A 24432-nucleotide genomic window follows, 5' to 3' on the forward strand; every position below is an offset into this window, starting at 1 on the left:
AAACATGATCATTTAGAACTTAAAAAAAAAATAAAATAGACATTTTTTTCCATATTAATGCCAAAAGTATATATTTTAGTCATAATTCATCATTTAATTTATGACTTAAAAAAACGAGACTCTAAATAAACCTCTGTAACTATCTTCCTTTTACTGACTGAGAGCAAAAACAAGCCACAGAATCATCATTTCTGACCTGAAGGCTTAAAGTACAAGACCAACTAAATTCAAAACTTCATAACTAGGAAGAAACTGGTCATATGGATCACTTAAAAGCGGCAACACGCAGTCTGCAAACCAATTATTTTTAAAGACTGAGAAGATGTCCACAGAGCAGACATAAAAATTGCACAGCAGATGCTGCAGGACTAAGCAAGGAAATAATAATAACGGTTCTGCTAGCAAACAATTGTTATCTGACAGAAAGGTTGGTGAACCTTAAAGCAAGAAATACTACTTAAATGAACTGATGCATTTTTTTAAAAGTTAAAAAAACAGTACATTGGGAACTCTAATAAATTAAAGGAGTCTTTAGAGTAAAATAATAGTTTGTCCACTGAAAATTGATGCAATGGAAGTTTGTTTTAACTTGTGGTTGTGTTTAAAAAATGAAAAAAAGTCAAACTTTTGCAAAATTATTCATGAAATCTGATGCTTTTTTTTTCTTATTTTTTTTCTGCATGATGGACCAATATGCAGCTCCTGTTACCTGTAGATAATATGAAAGAATTCAAATTTAATCAAAACATGACCTAAAGCCAAAAGGAATTATATTACAGGGCATTACTAGTTTTGAAGATTATTACTTTACAATTATGCTTATGGGGCTTGACATAAACATTTCTCCATGGTAGGTAAATAGATTTTGACATGGTAAAAACAATTATTATGCCTAAAAAATCTTGCTACTGAGCTGTCACATTCGGCAGGTGATTATTTCAAGGGATAACTTCTAGAAATTTAAGCATGACGAATAAAACTGTTCTTTAACCAGACAGAAAAAGTATGTTGCAAATCTACATAAAGCAAAAGTTTAGAAGGACTTGTGCAAAGCAAGGGTGGCAAATTGAAGATGATAATGAAAATATCAAAAAGGGGATTTTTCTGCCTGCGTGCTATCACTAAATGAGCATTGAAGGAAACATGGCATTGATACCAGGAGAGAGGAGAATGTGATTTGCTTTAAGTGAAAACTAAAACAATGACCTTTCTTTCTCCTTGTTCTTATCCCCTCAGTGAACTCTCCAACAAAACAGGATTGCTATCATGGACATAGATATGTTTGATGAAAGTTTCAAGCATGTCCTTAGAAGGAAGATGAGGGCCAAATACCAGCAGGTGAGTCTGGATAAGGGCTCTCGACATGAAGCTGCATGGCTGTATTGTTATTGTTCTGCACACAGCTAAAGACTGGCACGCATTACAGGATTCTTCAAATCTTCACAGATTTAGTCTGTGTCCCAATTCAGGGTCTGCACACTTTAAAATCCGCTTACCATTTGTGAAATGGGACAGCCTATCTAGCCGATGACTACTTCCCAAAGCAGCAACATAGGATGTTCAATCACTTAAACCTCTGAAATTACTCTTTGCATATCATAGGACACTTGAGTGAACGTTAACACCGGCCAAATAATGATGTAAAAAAAAAAAAAAAAAGAAAAAAGATGGAATAGCGTTGTCACGTTAATCACAACACTCTCACTTGTGTCAATGGCCAAAGAACGGATACAACAGAATGAACCCAGAACTGCTTGGCAGTTGGGGTCCAAATCAAAACCTGTAGCATGTCATATGATGTCATCCATCCAACAGTCCACATCACAAGTGATATAAATAACGGCGTTACTAACGGCATTCCTTTTTTCAGTAACAAGTAATCTAACTGATGACTTAAAACACTGTTATTGTTACTGCCGTAAATGTGGTGTTACCACATTAGACATAAGAAAATTGGACATTAGAAAATTAGAAACTGTATATAACCCAAAGATTGGCCAGTTCATCAAAAAAAAAAAAAAAACCTGAACTGTTTAATATTGAAAGATTGGAAGGGATTTTCATATCTCTCCCTCTATAGTGGAATATCATAAAAGATGAAAGGAATCTGGAGGAATTTCAATGAGTAAAGGGTGCAAGCCCAGTCTGAGAGATGAGAGGGACACCGAGTTGGGAAGAATGGAACTAAAGATACAGTATCCTTTATCATTATTTGCTACTGCAACATCAATAATCTGAACAACATTGAGCTTCGAGTATGTTTTTAACTGTACATACATGCATGTGTAGTTTTACTCCAGAAGCAATCTATCACCTAAAAATATAATCTGTGCTTCTCAAATTTGAAAATTTAGCTGTTTTTCCCATGAAAAAAACCCCCACCTAAAACCAACAACCTTTAAAGTTCCTAAAATGGCTTGGAGTAAGACTTCTATATTCATCAAATAAAGAGAGGGGGATGCATGACGATAATCTGGCATTACCCACACCTCCACCTGTTTACTCTGACTATGCACTATTTAGCCTCCCTAATGTTGGGATAATTACAGTCTTGAATGTTTGAGCCAGTGAGTGATTCACAAAGAGACAGAGCCAAAGGTTCATACGAGTGAAAGTATCAGAACATTTATCTACTTTTTTTTATTAATAAAATAATGAAAATGCATTGCTTGCTAGTTAACTGGGTTCTAGTTAGCTTAGCCTGGCTCTGGGATCTCCTGCTTCTCCCTGCTGGCAACCCTAATGGCTCTCCTAGCTCACATCCCTCCCATTTCAGTCAAGGCTGAGAAATACAACCCCCTGCTCAGCCTTAAGCAAACGGGCCACAAGAGCTTTTACTGTCTTCTCCACCCATCCATCTATCCACTCAGTGGGTTTACCTTCTTAGTGCAATGCAGGGTCGCAGCTTCTTTATCTAACTTGAGCTGCTTTCATTCAACATTGTTTCCTTGTAGTAAATGCAAAAAAACTCAATCAATAAGTATTTAGGATCGATTCCTCTAATCTTTTACTCTTTGACAAGTGGTCTGTCAGAAGTCACATATAATTAGAAGACAACCAATATCATAATATCTAGAATTAGGAGGAATATCCTTTTATATGGAAGGGATAAATTATTCCATTAATCAAAAACTTATTTAGTGTGCATATGGGTATGAACATCTTGTGTACTTTATATATTTTTTCTTTTTTAAAATTGACACAATAAAAATCCAGAATTCAATTGTTGGTGGCCCTACAACTGTAAAGTCTCTAAGGTATGCTCCGGTTTTCAGTTGGGAATTTTCTTGTTCCTGTCACAAGGCCAAAGATGATATTTAAAAACCTCACACTGTCTAATTAAAACTGGAAATCATGTTGTAAATATAAAAAATAGCTTGATGACAATAAGTCAGTAAACATTAAAACCACTGAAGCACTTCCCAGAATTCTCAGTGGCAACCACAACAAATACCCAACAGAAACATAGCAGAACAGTTCTGAATCTGTTTTATTCCTACTTGCTTTGCACATTGTGAAGATACAGGCTATTGTTAAAGTCTGATCCTGATACACAGGCCTCCTGCAGGGTAGAGAGAGATATTGTGATTTAACCAGCTCTGAAGGTGCATTTTAATGTATCATTTCAAGTTGTCAGGGCCATGTTGTACAGTTAAAAGACAGGAAGAGAGGCCGAGAAAGAGGGAGAAAAGGGGAAGGTTGAGCATTTATATGGAGCCATTTTGTGATGTGAAGACATAAGCATGCACTACCTCCTGTTATTATATGTGTGGATATATGTGAGGGAATGAACGTGAGAAGACAACAGGGAATGGCATCAGATGAAATGAATGAATTGCATTATCACGCTGGCAATTAGAGTGAAGGCTATTTTGCAAGCACACCACTGGCTATGAGAACAGAGGAAGCAGAGATGGAGAACAAGTGTGGAGACAGAGTGAGCTATGAAGAAATAGAGAAAGGCTGCTGGGAAAGAGATTTAAAGGAATGTTATGTGATTGAGAGTCATGAAAAGGATTTATTGCTAATCCCTCCAGTGATAGTCAGCTTCCATGATCTCCACCACCCTGCCAGTCAATCACAATGTGAACAATGAGATATGTTGATAGAATGCAGCACATTTCCTAGATCTGTCTTCCCTTTCAGTGCATTGATGTCATCTTACACTGGGTGATGGATGACTTAAACTCTTCTTGAAATGGGCAGATGCCTTTGGATGCAATAGCACATTGTGGTGTGCTGCAGTTCATTTTCCCCTCCGGTGTACACATAAAAGACTCGTATACAAGATACTGAGAAATCTCTTTTCCAGCTACAGCTAAAGTACTAAGAAACTGGACCAAGACTGCTACTAAAAAGTAGGGCAAGCTCCTTCAGCTGCAGGACACCTACTTGTCTTTGACACACCCACTTTCAGTGCATAGAAATCCTGAAATGTTTTTACATTGGGACACATGTCCAGATTTTCATGTCTTTTTACATGATGAAACCACCTGGGATTTGCATTTTCCATCATCCAGGGTAATAAATCCCATTATTGAGGAATTTCAAGTTTCTTTAGCACCTTCTTCTCCAGTTATGTGTTTTTGTGACACGTCACAGTGACAAAAATTGTGAATGGACCTGAACTTAAAATTTGTTATTGTAACAATGCTTGTAAAATTTGTAATAGCATCAGCAACCAACAATGTTGATTGCAGGCCAGGGAATGGAGGACTGTGTAAAATGAATTTGAAACAAGCAATCTTGTGTATGACAATCCATTGATTAGCAGTTTCCACCATCCCATTCAATTTAATTGGTAATCATAATTACTTCCTAATAAGGAAGCAGCGTTAGATGCACCCCATAACCGCACACTCTGAATTACTGCACCTGAAGAAGCTTAAATAAGGAGCAAATAAATAATGCATCCATAACACAAATTTTGAATTACATTAATTTTATGACACAAAAGGACATTACCAAAACACTTCTGTTACAGAAAGCAGGATTTTTTACTACTTGTCCTGGTGAACCATTTGCAACTGTATTTCATGCTATAAAAAAGATTATTTAAACAGAATCCTTATATTCAAATATAATAGCATATGATATTTTATCAGCCTCTGGTCAGAGAGTATAATGGACTACTTGACATCAAAGAACCACTTGACATGTTTGTGGAACATCGACCTTGTCAGGTATTATCCCTTTTGTATTTCATTTTTTATTCCATTTTCAGGGTCAAAGCATCTAAAGATGGTTGAATCCTGACCACAACATTCCAATGGGAAAACTGTTGGGGGACATGGATTGAGCTTTGTGTCAAGACTTATGATGCATTTTAGTCATTCACAAATATGTTGCTGGGGTCTGGACCGTCTTTGTTTCCTGAGGAATGCTTGGTTTGGGTGAAAGAGGTTGTGGTTTTATGTCTGTGCTGGCCATGCAGTGCAGTGAGTGGGACAGAGAGCTGGAGGGAGCTGGCTGGGATGACTTTGGTTCTGTCACACCAAGGTCTCCACTCTAACTCCACTATAATGAGCCTGTCAGAGCAGTGTGAGGCAAAGGAGATGGGCTGCCCCCCCCATCAACCCAGTTTCACAGTCAAGGATGAGCAGCTCGCTGTGTGTATATGTGTGTACTCTGGATTTCTTTATGGTCGGATTGTTTTTCTCAGGATTCCCAGTAAACCTTTTGTCATATTTGCAGAAGGTTTTTAATCTTCTGAAAAAAGGTTCTCATTTGACTTTTTTCTGGATCAAATCCTGTCATACAAATATTGTGCTCTATAGATACAAGAGAACTTGGATATGTTTTTGAAGAAATGACCTAAAATGCATATGAATGCTATCAATAACCATGTGAATTACTGACTGGAGATTTACAAATTTTTGAAAATCTTCATAATCTTCTGCATCTTTACATACAAATTCTATAAGGACAAAACATTTGGGTCATAAACAGTAATGGCATGTTTGAACAAGGATGTTAACAATAATAGGTGTGATATAATAATGTGTATTAGTAGGAGTATTTTTTGATAGAAATATTGTAGAAATACAAGTTTGGATGTTACACAGCAGGCCTCAGATGTCTTGCATGGAAGTTATATTGCAGTGTGAACATGTAATCATATTCAGAATTTGTACTCTTGAAAAAGCACTGCAGAACTTTGGCAGATTTTCTCAGTGAGTGTCCCCATAACGCAGCTAATTCGGTATCCATCTTGCATCCTACCTGTACTTAGAGCTCTTGCTGGCCAGTAAAAGTCGGTCCAATGACTTTTGTCTGATCTCTTACGCCGTCTCATTCTCCCTTTCTAATTCTCACTTCATCACATTTGATGAATTCACCACAGTGCACATTTGAAACAGCCAATGTGTTCATATCCAGTTGATGTGTGATGTGTTGCTATAAAGCAAAATGTTGCCATAAAGTGATGCCAAATCCTGGGTAAAAAAAAGTTGTGAAGTGCAGTTTCCCAGCTGACGTACCCAGCTGTCAGAAATTCACATAGTGCTACTTTAAAGTAATGTGTACGAACATGAAGTCTTCTTCCCCACATCTCTACTAAGCATGCTATTTTTGTTGCAATCTGCAACAAAGATTAAAGTCTTTCTTGCAGCTTGCTCTGGTTCAAGCTCTGCCCTGTGCAGTGTTTGTTGTCATCTATTAGCCCACTTTCCTCTTTCTTATAATAAATAAAGGCCACTAGAGCCAATAAATAAAATGGTCAATGGACACAATAAATAATATCCCTTAAGCTGTTAAAGAAATAAAATTCAACATATTCTTCATCTTGACCATGACATGACGGAGTAAAAATACAGTTGCTTTGGAGACATGACGTAAACCTACAAAAAAAAAAAAAAAAAAAAAAAGACAGTTGTGTCATTTGCAACGAAAAAAAAGTATTAAATATTTTTAACTTAACAAAATGGTATTTAATTGAATTTAATTCTATTTGATTAAAAGATTCCAAGACTCATTGTATGGTACTCTTTATTCATCCTGTAACCTGTAACATAGTCAGTCCTTCAAATAACCATAAAATAATTTGTATTGATTTAAATTTATCCCACCCACAGAGTGAGTTAAATAAATAAATAAATAAATAAATACTACATCCTGTTCTGATAGACTGTGGCCCAAAATATATTGAAAAAGTAAGAACTTCAAATATTGTATAAGATGGTGTTTTGTGTGAATGTGTCTGTTTGCTTGAGTTCAAGCCTGTCTGAGTCTGTGTGTTTTGCTGCAAAGCCTCCATGATCCAATGTTAACTGCTCTCATAAACAAGCACCTGCCAGATATGAGCCTCTGCCCACAGAGGACTCCTAGTGTCTGTCTGTGAGAGGAATCCATAAGCCAGTGTCTCGCTGCAGCCTTTTTGTCTAAAACAGGTAAAAAAGAAAAAGGTATACAGCCAAACACAGCTGACCTTCTGCTAAAGCTCAATCTTTATTTTACTTTTGGAAAGATTTCACCTCTGGAAAGACAAACATTAGTTCAGACAGATATACAGGTAAGGAAGAAATTAAACAACACTGACTAAGCTTGTTCATGTAGAAAAGCCAATACAAACTCCCCCAGCTGTTGGGAGCATCTAAAAGCCTTGGAAATGCTTCTTTTTCAAATGGCTGGATGGCCAAGGTAAAAACTGAGCAATCCACCAGCCGCACCCTCTTTCGGCAGGAAAAGTCATTTCTGTCTTTGCCCATTTTCATGCCTGGACTGCAGACACATCTATGTCAGCAGTGATGGAGGTGAAATTAATAATAATAATAATAATAAAAAAGACTTTTAAAATCTGTACCAGTTGACAACTTCCCCCTACATCAGCCCTGAGTTTCAAATCCTCAGAGTACCCCAGAGAAGTAATTTACTATAACTGCCAGCTCTCCCCCCTCACCAGACCCTCTTCTCCACATCACCCAAGGTCTTAAAAGGATGTCTCTATCCAGGTCTGAACCCCAGCGACCACCATCTACCAAGAAATACAGGGCTCCCCCCCCTCCCCCTCCTCATCCTCCTATTAGATCATCTGTCCTGACCGAGCAGGGCATGGGAGGAGGTTCCCAGAGCAGCAGAATTCACAACAAAGATAACATGCCATGATGCGTTCAGGGTCCTTGCTGTAGTTTTGCTACTACTGACAGCTGTTCTGAGATCAAGCCTGGACCCAGTAGGATTCCTGTGTTAGTTAGTAAAATAAGGAATCGAACACGGTCAGCTTGTGGGGTGAATCGATCTAATCTGTTAACTGTACCTTGTATAACTCAGAATACAACAGAGACCAGTGTAAACTTCATAAAGCTAGCTGTACTAAATGTTAGATCTCTGTCCAACAAGTCACTGTTAGTTAATGACTTCATCATTTCTCACAGTTTAGATTTTCTTTTTCTGACAGAAACATGGTTAACAGAAGACACAAGTGCTACAGTTCTTAATGAAACAGCACCCCCTCATTTTAGTTTCATGAATAAATGTCGAAACGGGAGGAAAGGGGGAGGAGAAGCTGCCTTATTTAAAGATTCATTCCAGTGTAAAGAAATGTCATTTGGTGATTTTACTTCTTTTGAATATCTTAGTTTTATTTTAAGGGGCATTCCTAAAATCCTATTTCTAATCATCTACAGACGTCCAGGACACTGTGTAAATTTTATTGATGAATTTTCTGAATTATTGTCGGTTATCTCTACTGATTTTAACCATTTCAACTTAACTGGGGATTTTAACATTCACATAGATAACATGACGGATGGTAATGTCAAGGAATTTTGTTCCATATTGGACATGTTTGGTTTGTGGCAACATGTTAAACAACCGACCCACATTCGAGGTCACATTCTGGACCTGGTTATTTCAAAGGGTGTTGATATTTCTTCTGTTGCGGTCACTGACTTGGCCTTGTCTGACCATTTTTGTATTTTGTTTGATTTACTGATCACTCAGAATGTTCAACCAACCTGCTTCTCCGTTAGGAAGAGGTACATTAATGAAAGAACAAGTGCTAAGTTTGTGGAGGCCATAGCTATGTTACCAACAACCAGTGCAGAGTCAGTTGATGGACTCCTGGATAATTTCAATCTGAAAATCTTGAATGTAATGGATGCTGTTGCACCGATAAGAATCAAGAGCAACTTGAGCAAACAGAAAACACCATGGAGAAACACCCCTGTGGTTACCAGCCTAAAAAGAGAATGCAGAAAAACTGAGCGGAAATGGCGGAAAAATAAACTTCAAATTTACTATGAGCTGTACAAACAAAGCCTGCGTAACTATAACAATGAGTTGTGCAAGGCCAGAGAGCTGCATTTATCTGAAATGATTAACAGGAATGTCAACAATTCTCGCACTCTGTTTGCTATGATTGAAAAACTTACAAATCCTCCTAAACAGATAAGCCCAGAGCTCCTTTCCACTGAGAAATGCAACCAATTTGCAAACTTTTTTAGCCAAAAAATTAAAACAATTAGGCAAAATATTAATTCCACACAGTCAAACAAGAAAATTAGTCTGTGTCTAAAACCCGGAAATAATTCTGATGTCATGTCACAATTTAAAATGGTGAATTTAAAAGTCCTACAAGAAACAGTTTGGCATTTGAAATCAACAACATGCACTCTGGACATGATACCATCCGACTTTTTAAAAACAGTTTTTACCTCAGTAGAAAGTGATCTCCTACTGATAGTTAACAGCTCACTGGCATCAGGCATTTTCCCCAAGTCACTAAAGATAGCTGCTATTAAGCCACTCCTAAAGAAAAGGACTCTAGATGCCTCTATAATGAACAACTATAGACCTGTCTCTAACCTCTCTTTTATTTCCAAGATTATTGAAAAAGTTGTATTTCACCAGCTTCATGACTTTTTAAATGAAAGTGGAAATCTTGATAAATTTCAGTCCGGCTTCCGACCTCATCACAGCACTGAAACAGCTCTGGTCAAAGTGTTAAATGACATTAGGTTGAATACCGATTCTGGTCAAGTATCAGTCCTGGTTCTGTTGGATCTCAGTGCTGCGTTTGATACTGTAGATCACAGAATCCTGTTGCACAGGCTGGAAAACTGGGTTGGACTTTCTGGAGCGGTCCTTAACTGGTTCAGGTCCTATTTAGAAGGCCGGAGTTATTTTGTTACGATCGGCAGCTATGAATCCGAGCGAGTGGCCATGACTTGTGGAGTCCCCCAGGGGTCAGTCCTTGGACCTCTTCTGTTCAACTTGTATATGCTCCCTTTGGGTAAAATATTACAAAACTATAGCATTAGTTATCAAAGTTATGCAGATGATACACAACTTTATGTGTCTCTGTCACCAGATGACTGCAGTCCAATAGACTTAATGTGTCAGTGTCTGGAGCAAATAAACACCTGGATGAGGGAGAATTTCCTACAATTAAATGAAGATAAAACTGAGATTATTCTGTTTGGTAGCAAAGAGAAGAGGGTCAGCATTGGCAAACACCTGGAGACTCGGGCTCTTAAAATTACCAACCAAGTTCGTAACCTGGGAGTGTTGATAGACTCAGATCTGACTTTCAGCAGCCATATCAAAGCTGTCACTAAGACAGCTTTTTACCAGCTCAGAAACATCAACAGAATTAAAAGTTTAGTCTCCCAGAAAGACCAAGAGAAACTCATCCATGCATTCATCTCCAGTAGACTGGATTACTGTAATGGTCTTTTAACAGGACTTCCTAAAAAGAGCATTAAACATCTGCAGCTCATCCAGAACGCTGCTGCTAGAGTTTTAACCAGGACTAAGAGATCTGAACACATCACACCAGTTTTAAAATCTTTACACTGGCTTCCAGTCAGTCACAGAATAGATTTTAAAACCCTTCTGATCATTTACAAATCCCAGAATGGTTTAGGCCCAGAATACATCTGTGATATGTTCAGAGAATATAAACCTAGCAGAGCTCTTAGATCCAAAGACTCTGGTCAACTAGTCCAGGCCAGAGTCCAGACTAAACATGGAGAAGCAGCATTTAGCTGTTATGCTGCAAACAAATGGAACAAACTGCCAGTGGAGATTAAACTTTCCCCAAATGTAGACATTTTTAAATCCAGGTTAAAAACTTTTCTTTTCTCATGCGCCTATGCATGAAATCTGCACGGTAACTTTTTTTTTTTTTTTTTCTTTTTTTTTTTAACTTATCTTGCTTTTAATCATTTTAATGTAATTTATTATTTTATTGTGATTATGTGTTGATTATGTGTTGATGCCTTTTACTATTCTAAATATCTGTAATGTCTTTGTTTTATGTAAAGCACTTTGAATTGTCCTGTACATGAAATGTGCTATACAAATAAACTGCCTTGCCTTGCCTTGCCTAATTTAGAAAACTTTGAGTGGACTGGCTTTTGGCCATTGTGAAAGACATTTCACTGAATATTCTTTTTTATATTTGGCTTTCTGAGTGCATTTCTGTTTCAAACCTGCTCCTTGAATCTCTGAAATCTGTAACTTTTAACCCACTCATAGCTAACACAAGTTCTTGCCTTTACCTTCCGAGTCTGCTTTGATAAGTACATCTTCAGGACGGACTGTTAAGGACAAAATACTGAAAGAAGCTTTTAAACTTTTAGGAACTCATTTCTCACCCCAAACAGAGTGAAGGATTTTGGGTATTTAATCAATGCTGATGCCTAACAGCACTGAACCCCAGAAGATAACCATACACATTGCTCAGATGCTAATGCTAAATTAATGAAAGTTTGCAAGAGCCAGTAAGGGCTGACACCTGATATCATCTCAAACACGATGAAGAGTGCAAAAAGTAAGAGTGAAATTTGCTCCATCACAAATTCAGGCTTGTTTTCTACAGAACCAACAACGGTACACTAAGGAAACCAAGATTATGGCTGTTTATAAGTCTGTGTACTGTTTTGGTAGTATATACTGATTTTCCCAAAGTGTAATGCAGTTTCATTATTTACTTGTTTACAGTGACAGTGAATGCATCTAAATTTTAACATGTAGTATGTAAACAACTGCAAAATTTAAAGCAGTGTTGTCTAAAGTCGGTCCTTGAGAACCACTGTACTGAAGGTTTTGAATGTTTGCTGCTGCAGCACATCTGAATCAGATTGATGGGTCAACATGCTTGACCAAAACTTGACAACAAGCTGTTGAGGAGACCCATTTAATTTGAATCAGGTGTGTTGGATCAGGGAGGCATCTAAAACTTGCAGGATTGCGGCCGTCGAGGACCAGAGCTGAACACTCCTGATCTATAGTGTGCAACAATGCTCAGATGTGGTCTGATTTTTTAAAATTCTCTACTAGGCTTTCAAACAATTTAGATCACCCACTGTATCCCAAAATGCAATTGAATCATTTTATTTAGTAATTAGTGTATGAGCATGTAAGGTGTTTTGTAAAACAAGCTAGCCAAAACAGCAAAATGCTACAATAGACCTGCGTTGACAAAACCAACACCGAGCAGGTGCAGATCTGTGTTCAAACCCTAAGAAAACATAAATTAAAACAAAGATCTGATGGAAAAATTTCAGCAAGCTAAAAACAAGAATTTCCTTTCATAAGCACAAGAAGTTGGAGGGTTTCAAACATGCCCCTTAAAGTTCCCAGTAGAGTGTGATTTGCTCACATACATTTACATATTTTTAGTGGAAAGAATGGAACAAAGAGGCCACCCTCCTTCCCGAACAGCTCAGTCTGCGCTGATGGGTCAGATCCTGTGGCATGAATGAGGCACCATCCACCATTCCTCATCAGCTACAATCTGAAGTGAGAAAGCTTTTAATTTAACACCCCTGAGTGCAGAATGACTCATCAACACTTTCAGTGCTTCTCCAGGTAATTACTAAATTAAAATACAATACAAATACATTTATGAATGTCTGAAAAAAACAACTTTTGACAGATCCTGTTTTAAAAGGGATGTTTGGGCAAGACATGTACAATAGAAGTATTGAACAAAAAGATACATTTATTTTGTGTCCCTGAATCCTCATAATGCTACATTCTGCATTTCAGATCTACGTCAGCACTCGCAGCATAACGTTCTCTCACCTCAGCCTTCTCATTATCCCTGCAGCAACTACAACTACTCTCTAAACACCATGTGTTTGACATATTGTTCTGCAAAATGACAACTGGGCCTCATGGAAATTCCTAAATACTCTCCAGTTTCGCTATTCATTGACAATTCGTCTGGAGCTGCTGGGGGACACATGCTGCCATTGTTTGTTTAATGTGACACTAAGTTATTTCAGTGACAGCTTCAAACAGTGAAGGTATTGTGCAAAGGGGAATGACACATCTGTCATTACACCTAATATTTCTCAGAAGTAAACGCTCGCCATCACACATCCATGGCTGTACAGAATAGAGTAAATCCCACCGTTTCAAGTATTGTGCTCCGCCTCTCATTTCTTTTTACTTTGCTTCTGAGGAGCCAGACTTTTTAGATCATATTTGTAATCTTATTAGATAATATTGAGCAATTGTTCTCCAGACTTTCTAGGTAAGATTTTCTTAATTTATTTTCAGTCTAGTCTTCACCTGATCATTTTCAGAGAAATGTGTTTTTTCTTTACTTTGTCTCTGACCTATGAATTGTTCAAGCATAAAATGGCACCTAAACAAATAGATGAACCAGTGTTGTGTCAATACATAGCAAACAACTTAGCAAAAAGAAACCTCTTTCTCTTTTCTGTTTGCATCATGAGGCATTCTATTAGCAGTCTGTTACTTAGACACATAATTTGTTCCCATTTCTTTAGTTGTAGTTCTAAAAAATGCCCAAAACAACCATTTTTCTAACAGAGAGCTAATTGCTGAAAGCTGGTGTCTAGTGTGAGAAAACTGGACCGAAGATGAGCAGGATCTAAAAGGGGATGTCCAAATACTAACAAATTCAGCAATGACCTCACACGGGACCTGAGAGACGTGTCTGGACCTCTTGTTGCTCCACATACTGTTGGCTGAAGTCTCAGAAGGGAAATGGGGAGAAGAGTCTAAGATATGCCAAATAACACAAGAACTGTAATAAAAATCAGCTCTGATGGAGGGATGAATCTTCTTCAAAGTTGGACCTTAACAATTTTGAAGCAGTATAAGATCATCTTTTATATTTTTAGAGGATTTTGGGGCTCTAGTGGATTTTTTGGGGAGTAATGTGACAGGAAAGGGAGTCAGAGAGAGCAGCAAATGACATGCATTAACGGACCCAAGGCTGGGATTCAAACCTGGACTGGCTACGTCAAGTAGCTGTAGACTCTGTAAATGTGGTGGTGTTTAGCCCAACTGGTTAAGGAACCTGGAATCATCTTTACAGAACAAAAGGCAGCCGGCGTTCAATGAAGAGCTTTGAAAAGTCAATAAAGAAGCCTGCAGAACTGTTTCTGAAGACTACTGTAAGAAAATGGGTCTAAGAGGTGTCATTGGCAAAAAATAATGAGCTCCTATCATAGATTGATTTTCAAACTTGTTAGAATTGTACAAACATATTATGGTACTTATTTTCATGGAAATACAAAAAGAAATAAGGCATGGTTAAAGACTTTTACACAGTTCTGATTGAGCATTTACATGTAAACTAAGAGACAGCGGAACAAGGTGAAGGTACAGTACATTAGCTTGATAATTCAGTCTGCAAAAAAAAAGTACACAAGGCTCCAATGTTACAGGCTGCCATGACAATGGTTAAACAGCATCAGTGCATTGTTATGCAGCTTCTGTGTGTTGTTTCTGAAACTTTCACAGCTATTTATGACTGTTTGAAAAGCTAGTCACGGCTAATTTAGGACAGAACGCCCCACACTCATTGGTTGTAAATATGTTATTGTGGCACGCTTGGAGAGATGTTGTAGTATAATAGGCTGCTTGGTGGAAGGAGGCCAGAGTTGCATGGAAGCTGGGTATTCTGGCAAAGAAAATTAGCGTCTCCGTCACACAACAGCCAGACAGGTTGAGTCTGAAAAGGCCAAGTGCTTGTGTTTGGTGCTGTTATGAAACACACATACAAGCGAACTGGAGCACATTAGTCCTCCAAGTCTAGCAAGAGATGGAGCATCCTTGATTCTTGGCAGTTAGATGGATTAGTGTGACTTACATGTGTGAGCTGGACAAAGACAGACGGATTGTGGGGGCACTGAAGAAAAAAAACCAACAAGACCAATATTCTCTAGCACAGCTTTTCCTAAGTGACTGGCACTAAGTGGCATTCCCTATTGTCAACCCTGGTTCACATTGTTTTCAAGTTTAATTATCCCGTTGGCAAGAGTGCTGCAGTCATTATTTCTGTTCATGACAGACTTAGAGAGGATTTTCTCTTTTAAATTCCTTGATGCTTAACTCAATTTCTGACCCAGTCTGCTGGTAACTGGGCTGTACTGATTTCACGTCAAGGTGTTTGTGAGCTCACAAGGATGCTATTATTCATAAACTGAGTCAAAGTAATCCATTCAGTTAAAAAAAAGGGTGGAAAGAGCTCATATTTGTTGCCATTTGTTTTAAGGTATTAAGGTGAACTTGTATGGAGGATTTGAACGGATGTATGAAGAGTACAGTGAGAGTTTGATGCTTACATTGTTCTTACAGTTCATTTTTAGGCAAGGGGAACTCAATGCTAGCGTGGGAAAATCAGCTGGATCCTTTTTTAATGTATATCTTAAGAATCAGAGGATCTAACGAGGTGTATTTAAGTTTTATCCTGCCTTTCCTGTCAATTCACTGTCTAATTCAAGCTCTTAAAATATCCTTAAAGGTGGTGATTTGCATTCAAGAGAGTCTCCAGAGACTTTGTAGAGGTAAGTAGCATATTGACTGCAATCAAAAGCTTCATTAGAAATTTTCACAGCAAACTATCTGCTGTGAAGCTGTTGATAGTTATAGCAGCCTGACAGACATTGATAACAACCCAACTAAGCACGCCTCCCAAATACCGCATCTGTCTCTTTTGTCTATTGTTTTCTTGACTCTTGACCTAAACCAATAAAAATGCACAGCTCCTCTTCTCAAGACGTTGCTGCAGTTTCTGATTGATCTGTCTGAGACACATATCAATGTCACCGCCTGACAAAAACTGGCTTGTAGCGCAGCACCTAACATCAGTGGGTGGAGAGCTTTGAATGATCCAGACACGCAATGTGTTGCTTGATGAACCTCATAATTAGCTGGCAGATTTTCTGCACATTTTATTTCTGCACTGTCACTCATATAATTCTGAAGTTTGTTTTATTACTTGGTTTAAATCCAAGATTTCTGCAGTCATGTGAGTATTTATGTCAGAACCAATAAGAGAGCCATATTGCAGGAAAAAAAATGTGGCACTTTTTCAAATGTCTAAAACAAAGGAACAAGAAACTGTAATGGTTCCTTTTTTCAGAGCCTTTTCTTTTGTATAGCAGCATTAATGTAATATGATCCAAACCTGTAGCCATGTTTTTATTAATATAGCAGAATAAATTAATAAAAAAAGTGAACAGGAAAATATTGGAAATCAGTGGCATAACAGGGCCGACCAACTCTCTATACTTCTTCATAAGTATTTTGAGTTTTCTATATTAATTAGATAACATTTAGGATAATTAATAGACTAAAATATAAATATATTGTGATCTGCAAATGGAAATATGGGAATAAAGCATTTCATAGTATTGATAATGTATATTATATTTGTTAAACATTATAGACAGTTTCACACAAACTGCTGACATGATGTGATTTTAAAAAGAAAATGACAGAAAGTGCAACATTTTTTTTAGCCTTTCTTTTGAACCAAACCAGCAGTTTCACATTCTGGTCTCAGGCTATGTCTGGTGTCTATGTAATGAAACTTTAAGCCTTTTTGAAAATTTTTTATTGCCCTTCATCTCTGTATATTAGGGGTAGAAGTTTATACCTGGTAAGAAAAAGTAGCCCAGTAAAAGCTGGGTCACCAAAAACGTAGGTTTATGATTTCAGTGACGTTCAGCAGTGACACCCTTTTTCATGAGTTCAGGCTGAATAAATCAAATAAAGCCACAATAGATTTAAAGTGAAGTCAATTAAAGTTTGAAAATACAGAATATGTTTTCTTTGACTTTATTGAATCTAAATTGGCTACAGTGAGAATTCAGATATAAAAGTCATCTCTTTCAACATCTTTTAATTTAAGAATATTTATCACTCTCCTATGAATTTCAGACATTAAACATAACAATTTGTCCTTATTATATATGAATTGGGGGGGGGGGGCACATAGTTTATCACATCTTATCAGATGAAATAAAAAAAAAAGATCTGCTTTGATTTGAAATTTTATGGCTGTCATTTTTATTGTAAAGATATTGGATTTCTTAAGACAGGGGTAGTTCTTTTTACCTTTAGGGATTAAACCCCTTAATTGTCTAGTGAGAAATGGTAGGCTTGTTCTTCTGTTACCTGCAATACAAGGTGCCATAATTATCTCCATGGAAACTAAAATGAGCCTTTGCCCTTTTCCTGTCTATAAAGGAAGGCCACCTGCAGTAAACAGCAGGTGTAGATAGCTGTTTGTGTGTAAACTGTTTCATTATCTATCTCCATACTCAACATTTGATGGCCCTCACCAACAAAATCAATAGCACATAAGTCTATTAAAGTTTCTATTGTTGCAGTCCAAAGGCGGCAGCTCTGGAAAGTCTCCTGATTTTATTATGTCTTAGATGAGCAACAAGAAATATTGGTGTGCTTGAGTTGTTGTTATTGCTGAGCTGAGGTTATTTCTAAGAGGGCTCTTCCCAATTTGCTCACAGACCATATATCACTTAAGCCCCTCTTTTGAAATTCCCTTGCAAAGGCTACAATATGTTCCCCACAGAGCTGAACCAGAATCTCCAGCTGATGAGAAAAAGTCATCAACAAAGCCAATCAGGGTGGTTTAGCAGGAGATGCAAAATAATACTGTAATTAGGAATGGTGAGTTCAAAATGAGGGCAGATAAAGTAACAAAACAAGAAATCAATCAGCCAATCAATAAATTTGTCACCATCTTTCCCACTCCTTTGGTTCTTTCTTTTCTGTGTCTTCCTCAGTCTGTCCATCCGTCACCCTATTTGTGTTTGTCTGCCTCCCTCCTTTGAAATAACCTCCATGGCTAATGATCTGTCATGACCTCAACGCTCTTTAATTGAATAATAAATGAGCAGATCTTATCCCAGCCTCATCTCCTGCAGACTGAAGAACACGCACATATGCAAAAACACACACAATATAATTCCAAGGTCATACATGAAGATCATCATACTGAGCATGAGCCTGATTTCAAATTAATCAAATCTTCTTTCCCACTGTTAGCCAACAACTGTGAAAACTTACAACCCCTTCATATCTGTATATCTTTTACTTATTAATTTACAGTCACAAAAGCACATAAATATCTTTCACTTCTACACTTCATTTGAGCTTTTTAGGCTCTTTGAGCCTATTTTGATTAAATAAGCTTTCAAATTTCCAACATTTATTCATGTTTAATCTATTATAGTGTCGCCTAAGCAACAGCGGGAGCAGAAACTATAGCAACTCCTTTTAATTCACTGCTCCTTTCAGGCAAATAACATCTACCCCTCAAACAAACTGGGAGCTATCACTTTGCTAATAAGTTTGTTTTAACAAGTCCTGGATCACTCAAAAAAGAAGGAATTCTTATCAATTCTTTGTACCACCTCAATGTGGAGGAGCACAAGTGCAGTATGAATCTTTTCAGAATAGTCAAGTGTCTCACCCTGTCACTCTACACAGAAAACTCGTTCTACCTGCTTGCATTTGCAATCAACATCTTTTGTTTATTACGCAAAGATCACAGCCATAGGTGGAGATCGGGACATAGACTGTGGCCTGAGACTCAGAGGTTCTGATTCCCATTCCAGCTGCATCGCAGTCTGCTGCTCACCTCTCAAGTGTGCACCAGAGAGCCTCTGGTGCACACTTGAGCAAAGTAAAGCACAGGAGGGCTTGTGCTCAATGCCATAAGAAGTACAGAGACATGCTCTCTTGATCCCTATGTCAGTTGTCTTCCTGAGGATGGCAGCAATCCAGTCCATGAAATCAAAGACAGAAGTGGAGACAACATGCAGCATTGACAAACTCCAAAGAACAAACTGAGAAATCCACTGCAACCCAGTGCCAAGCACAAATTGTTTGGTTAGCACTATCCAATGGCCTCAGGCCCAGAGGATTAATGTAGACAAAAAGCTATGAAGGAGGATGAATATTAAACTCAAGAAGAAAACAAAAAACACGATCCTAACTTTGAGCTGATAAACAAGACTGTATACAATCCCAGCCTTTTGATGCTTAATCAGTAAGCCCAAAATGATTTCTAGTTTAATCTAAAATCAGTAAGTTTATGGAAATATTAATAATATCAGTCAAAAGGGAGCATACTGCTTCACCTTATTAGTTTTCAGTAGAGTAGCCAGCTAGAGAAAGCAGCCTTCTACCCACATTAAGACTGAGTTGAAGCCAAGTAAATATCATCTTACACTGTTAAATCCTCCTAAAAAATAAACTAAATATACAAAAGAGAAAGCACCAGAATGACATGCAGCAAATGTGTGATCAGTCTAGATAAAAAAAAAAAAACTCTGCTACAGAGGAGTGGGCATGGGTATGAAAACACTTTCTGTGTTGGATCTCATGTACAAGTAGGAGTGTAAATTACAAGTTTAATTATGACTAAGTGATCGTTTTACTGGTGTATCAATAGAATTGTGTATTGTCACAACTCAATTTACTAGCAATTTAGTAGTGTCATGAAACATGTTTGTCTTTAAGTTAATAATAAAAAAAGTGCATTTCCATCACTTTAAACTTGCTTTGCATGCCATAGATGAGGGTTGTAAAATTCTAGTCCTTGAGAACCACAGCCTTTCATGTTTTAGATGTGTCAGTGCTCTTACTCATGTGAATCAACTCAACTCATTTATATCTCCCCAACAGCTTGTCTTCACATTTTCCACGAGTCTGTTAACCACCTGAAACTGTGTGCAACATATTTAATACATACAGTTCCTAAGACCTATTGCATCACTTTATGGTTAAAAACATTGCTCAAAACCTTGTTGTATATAATGTAACCCTTGTCTTCTGTTGCCTGATGGATATCTTTACACTACAATATGTCTAACATATCACACAGTAATAAACAGTACATATATGTAAATCATTATTATCTTTTTTTTAAATTACATTTTGTTAAAGGGACAAATAAAGGCTCAAGATTAAAAACATGAGGATTTTCAGTCTAATTACTTCTTAGATCAGCCTTTAAAGGGTTAATGAGCCACTAATTTGGTGTCAGAGCAGAGAGGTATCTAAAACCTTCGGGTCAATGGCCCAAAGGTTGGACGATCCTGTCATACGTAAACCCTTTATAGTATGCACTAGACAAAGGGATAAGTTCAAAATGGACACCTACTGATAACAATTGGTAATAAGGAAAATATTAAATGCTAGATGGTGTGAGAAGTGCAGCAAGTCTCATGTTTTTGTGGCAATGTTCAAGAGAATTGTATGACATCTGTTTAAACATGACATGGATGTTTTGTTGCTGGTTGCCTGGCTAACTTTAAGCACAGATTTTGGCTAAATTTAGCTGCTTCCTGGTTGCTTTAACCAAAAAGATTTCTTTCTGAAAAAAAATAAAATAAATAAAAAAGTACAATATTTGTTCAGTAAAACTATTTTAAAATGGGGAATATTTTTATTCAATCCAAGAATTTATTTATGCAAATAAAAGCTTGGAAACCCATTGCAAGATAATATAATGTCTCACACAACTCAGGGTGACTGAGTAGTGGTGTTTGGCTGCATGGTGGTCCTCTGTGGGCGAGATTCCATTGCAACATGATCACGTGCATTTCTCAGTTTAAGTAAGATGGGAGCTGTGTAATTAATTCAGTATCCAAGGAGCAAAGAATTCCCAGAAAGAACAATGTTACTTAGCATCAAGGTCAGAAAAAGACTGGGAATGAGTGGGGATTTGGAAAGTGAGAAAGAGAAAAACTGTGGCCAAACCAAGACTAAGATGCAAGGACTTGTAGAGAGGAAGCTGTTTTATCAGAGCTGCTCAGAGCCCATATTACAGCCCCATAACCATGTTTCCACTCCCTGATCAACTTAATGGGCAGACTGGGGCTCCAGGCCCTCTGCCATCCTCATGCACTTCCACACGTGTATGGTCACACATGCATGCACGGATACACACACGGTGTGTACTCGTTTAAATGAATTAAGCAACTGGGAGCCAATGATATCTCAGCCGTCCAGGCAAACAGAAAAAGATGAAGGGATAGAGCGTAAAGTGATCATGGAAAAAGAGAAACTGAGAGAGCAAATGTGTGTGTGTGTGCATGTGCTGGGGGATTTGGATGACAAGGATGAGCTGCCAGCTGCTGGGAGGGTTTGGCATAGATATGACAGAGCAGGGCAAGCCATTGGGTGTGACAGCATCTACCCTAAGTCCTCATACAAACAAACATGCACATGCAACATGCAAAAAAAGAAAAAGTTCAGACAGGCACACACTCATGTATGCAGCACATCCGTCTGTAACTGCCAAGCACTAGGGGTGCTCATTATACTTTCAGCACTAACTGACCTGCATGCTCTGAGTGTATGTTTACATGTTGTGTGGACTAGAGATGAAGAAGCTCCTCTTAAAGTGCACCTAGATTATTGACCTCTTACTCTGCCTATGAGCTCTTATATGGCAAAGAGAAAATGATCCTGGAAGGTAAACATGGTTTCTTAGAAGAATTACTTTGTGTAGTTTTATTCAATTTTATGACATGTCCAAATATTAGAACAGAAATACTTCTTTCTAAAACAAAGTGCTGTTGGCATTTCCTATAAACAATAACAATAATATAAAAGGTATCAAAATGGAAGACTTGTTTGTAAGCGAGTTTAAAGGGCAAATACCAAGCTACATTTACCAGCTATAACATTATGACCACTCAAGTCTCAGATTAAGTACAACTAAATTCAAGGTTAAGTCCTGTCAGAACAGTTCTGATCAATCAGGGCATGGACAAAGAAATATGGGGATTTTCTGGAGCTAGAAATAGATCCTTTGAGCCCTGTGGGTTCTGTGGTAAACTTTTTGTGTATTGGGTTTGCTTCCCAAAATGATCCAATCATTGGTCCCCACCAGAGTGGTATCCTGGGAGTTTAGAAGCTGATGAAGATTTCTAATCTGTTGTATTCTTTTAGCAGTTTTAATCATTTTGACTGCAAGTGGCTTTAATGCTGTGGTTGATTTAAATTAAATTAAATTAAATTAAATTAAATTAAATTAAATTAAACAGTGCAAAAGTTTACCACCTTTCTTCATCTCTGCACAATATTTCATTATTTGTTGTTTTTCTTCCTTTAAGACATTTCCCACATACACAGGTTGATTTGTCACTTCCTTTTTTTTTGTTGTCTTGTAAATAAATATGTGCACATCAAATGCAAAAGTTGATCTGAAAAGACCCCTTTTCAACCCTTCCAACAAAAGAAAGATGTTTAGTCAATCAAGGTTTAAGTCCCTTTAGCTGAAGACATCACAGAATCTCATTCGTACAAACCACTGTCTGACAACAACAAAGCTTGTAAACACTTCAAATAAAGAGGATAGTACACTGAGTACACTGGTACACTGAGTTTACTTGGGGATGAAGTACAGCTTGGTGGTCTCAGAAGTTAAGCAGTTAGCTCTCTGCTATAGCTGTTGGCAGTACTTAGAGATGTTCACACTTTGACTTAGAGTGCTTGAATGAAAAATAAAAAAAGCTAGAAGCAGAAAACAACTCATTTTTACTTTTTATAACCTTCCTATCTCAGATTAAACTTTTAAAAAATTTAGCAAAAAGTTACCATATCATTGCAATTTACTGCCTTCAAAATAGTTCCATCAAGAAAGTTTTTTGTTTATATGTTGCCCTGTTGCATTATTACTGTTGCCAGTTCAATTTCAGTTAAAATTGGAACCCCATCATCCTAATCAGGACTGCTGCAAACACGTGTGTGCCTCCCTGTGGTTTACATGTCAAACATTTCAAAATTCTCATTGTTAGCCCTCACTGCCAAGGCAACATCATTCCTCACCTGGCACCTGATACAGCTCCAGAAACCTGTCATGTTGTGCGTTCCCACTGATTTGGATCCAACCAATAATGCAACAAGGTAACAGCAGATAGCAACAAATGTCAAACCCCCACAGTGATTTGTTTTTTAAACCTTGGTGTTTTCACTTATAATGGCTTTCAATTCACCAGCTCCACCATAAAGCAGTGGGCCTTGAAATAAATAGTTTCCCTTATAATCCTGTTTCTTTTTCTCCAAGATCAGCACTGTAGATTGGTCTGATTAATTGGTAATTTTGCTTTATTCTTTTGCCCACGCTCTCGTTTCACTTTCTTCGTTTCTGCATGGGTGTTCGGAGCATCAGTTGAGAGTTAGAAGGTGTTTGGGGAACTGTATTCTTTTGTTTCTTCAGTGTTCTCTCATATTACTTCCCTCTTTTTCTCCATGGTGCGGTTAAACTCTGCATCAACCTTTACAGGATTGCCATGGTAACCACATATCCACCCTCATTTCTTATGTGAAAGTGTGTTTGTGTACGTGCATTCTGGATGTGCCTCTGTGTGTAAAAGACGTGACATTGGAAAAGTGTCTGAAGTTGAGGATTTTTTTCCCTCCACTTATCAGGGTCCACAAACCACACACACACTGACACCCACAAAAATACACACACACACACACACACACACACACACACACACACACACACACACACACACACACACACACACACACACACACACAGGATTTTCAGGGCTTAATGGTTGTGGGAATTCACTGAGTGTCCTTTTGTTTTATTATATCATAAAAGTGATTCAGCTAGCTGGATATGATGTATGATTTTTTTAAATACTTTTTCTGCTTTACTTAGTGTTTTCTTTTTTCATAAATGAACTATATTTCACACATTCTCTTGTTCCATTAAGAATATTCATGAAACACATGGTCTGGATAGTTTTTCCAAAATGATGAATGAGAATTCCACTTTCTAGAGGTGTGGCCAGGGTGGCACTGTCCACTTCTGAAACACAACCTAGGGGCCACCTCATGTGATTGACAGGTAACTGGAGGAGGAGAAGGACAGAACATCTTTCTAGACATAAATGGATCACCAGTATCACTACACCAGTTTGAAGTAAAGATTTTGTCCCAAGTATAATTACTAATGTTATGCGAGGTTAATAACCTCATGTTAGCGTAAAGCTATGTAGCAGTGCAAATCTACTTGTATGGTAGCATTACATTTGTTTTAAGATAATGTGGGGAAACTTAGTACTTAGTTTTCACTGAGTCTGTTTAGGGACTGCACATCAACTCAGCTAATCAGTATTTTTCCCATTGGAGTTGAAAACAAAATATTAAGAATGCTCAAAAATACTT

General features: G+C 37.7%; 1 protein-coding gene across 2 annotated transcripts in view; it reads right to left on the bottom strand.

The window, feature by feature from the left end:
• LOC121655536 (pro-neuregulin-3, membrane-bound isoform) overlaps window positions 1-24432 on the bottom strand; it is a 435746-nt gene that overhangs the window by 105387 nt on the left and 305927 nt on the right. The gene's annotated exons all lie outside the window — the stretch shown is intronic.

Source organism: Melanotaenia boesemani, chromosome 16 (genome assembly GCF_017639745.1).
Source record: "Melanotaenia boesemani isolate fMelBoe1 chromosome 16, fMelBoe1.pri, whole genome shotgun sequence".
In the NCBI taxonomy this organism is placed as follows: Eukaryota; Metazoa; Chordata; class Actinopteri; order Atheriniformes; family Melanotaeniidae; genus Melanotaenia; species Melanotaenia boesemani.